This window comes from Alligator sinensis, unplaced genomic scaffold, assembly GCF_000455745.1.
Source record: "Alligator sinensis unplaced genomic scaffold, ASM45574v1 scaffold656_1, whole genome shotgun sequence".
Lineage (NCBI taxonomy): Eukaryota > Metazoa > Chordata > Crocodylia > Alligatoridae > Alligator > Alligator sinensis.
In genome coordinates, this window is record NW_005842333.1 from 686,358 (window position 1) to 688,101 (window position 1,744).

Sequence of the window (1,744 nt, forward strand, 5' to 3'; positions counted from 1 at the left end):
CCCATTCACCCCCCCCCCCCCTCCCCTCCCCCTGCGCTCATTGGCTCGCCCCGGGAAAAGGGGCAGGGCCCGCGAGCAGTCGCTGCCTCTCATTGGTCGTGGGGCGGAGCCAACCTCGGGGGTGGCTTGTTAGTGAAGTGCTGTTGAGAAGAGATGCTTCCGCGGGGAGCAGAGAAAAGAGTCCCGGGACTCGCTCGCACTTAGGAAGCGCCGAGGACGAGACCGAGCCTGGAAACGGAAGGGTTGTCGCTCACGGCATCCGTGCGGCCTTTTTTTAATTTTTGAGGGGGCAAGTTAAGGAGAATGACTAAGGGATGGCGGAGGGATCTCTGGTGGAGGCAGAAGGGGTGAAGAGGCCCCTTATACGTGCGGTTCGCGGCGTACTCAGATATAGGAGGGGGGGGAAGGGGTGGCACCTGCAGGACTGTCTGCGCAGGCGCACACTGGTGGGGCACACCTGCGGGGGAGCGTTGGGGGCCGTGTGCGCGTGCGCGCAGAGGGAAGGGCGTGGCACCTGCTGTTGGCATTCGTTGCGCATGTGCAGTAGAGGGAGCGATGTTGCCAGGGCCTGGGGAGACATGAGGCTGTGGCTTTGCAGAGGCCACCATCTTGTTTAGCAGCCTGGCAGGTTGCAAAGGATGAGGTAGGGTGCAGCCAGGGTCTTGTGCTGGACGACTGGCTTGCACCCATGGAGACATCTAGGCGCTCTGATTTTTTAAGCCATCATGGCGAGATAGATGGGGACATCCATAAGCACCCAGCATGTTGCACTTTTCATGAATCAGTGGAACAGACATGCACATCCCGTGCCTTGGGAAAAGGGTCCTGTGGTTGGAGATGCCTTCAACTTTGGAGAAACCCCAAGCAAAAGGGAATTGCACGATACAACCAAGTTGTCACGTTTCAGAGGCAGCCAATGGCTTACCCTGCATAGACGAGCTAGTCATGGCTTTTACCGTTATGAAAAGGCACGCCATAGCGCTTAGCAGCCAACCGAGTAAAGTACTCAGTTTGGCGTACACTTATAACGAATGTTTCTGTTCCACAAAACTGAGGATTTGGCTAAGTCTCATTCAGTACCATGAGGCAGTCTGACTGCAATTCAAGGTAACATGGACACCCATCTGGCCAGCTTCTGCTTTTCCAAAGTAGGGTGTCAAGTGAGACGTGTAATGGAAAATGGCAAAAGAAGTGCCCAGGATAGGAAACCTCTCATGTTTCCTTCCAGCTAGAGAAGAAGCAGATAAACCACAGTCCATACCTTTACCAGCATGTGTCCCGATAGAAAGGAGTACTCAAGATGGTCTGTGCTTCTGTTGCCCCCAGAAGTCCACCTCAGCGCCAGGGAGTCTGCCACACTGTTGCTACCCATTAAACATTGCCACCATTTGTTTGGTTTCTTTTGCTTCCATTTCAGAGACACCATCCTTCACTTGTGCTGGCTGCTTCACCTTCCACCTCAAGCTTTTTCCACCCATTCACTTCACAGCTTCCCTTCTGATCCTTCTTCAGCCATTATCCCCTTTCAACAAAGGAACAAAAACATTAGTATATGTAATCCGTATAATCTCACAGCCAAAACAATCATGCCCAAACTTTTAAGGAACTTCAGCAGCAATATCAACCGGTATTCTGTAGCATCTTCATTCAAAGAAAAATGCAATATCTGACCAACATCAATGGCATACATGGAAATCACAGTGGACTTTTCCCTAAGAATCACAACTGTAGCTATATTATGGGA

At 52.1% G+C, this 1,744-nt stretch overlaps 1 protein-coding gene across 1 annotated transcript in view; it reads right to left on the minus strand.

The window, feature by feature from the left end:
* KDM3A (lysine demethylase 3A) overlaps window positions 1-1,383 on the minus strand; it is a 49,151-nt gene extending 47,768 nt beyond the window's left edge. The window contains exon 1 of the mRNA XM_006028643.3: window positions 1,262-1,383. The gene's annotated coding sequence lies outside the window, so the exon portion shown is untranslated. The remainder of the gene's footprint in view (window positions 1-1,261) is intronic.
* Window positions 1,384-1,744: the final 361 nt, after the last annotated feature.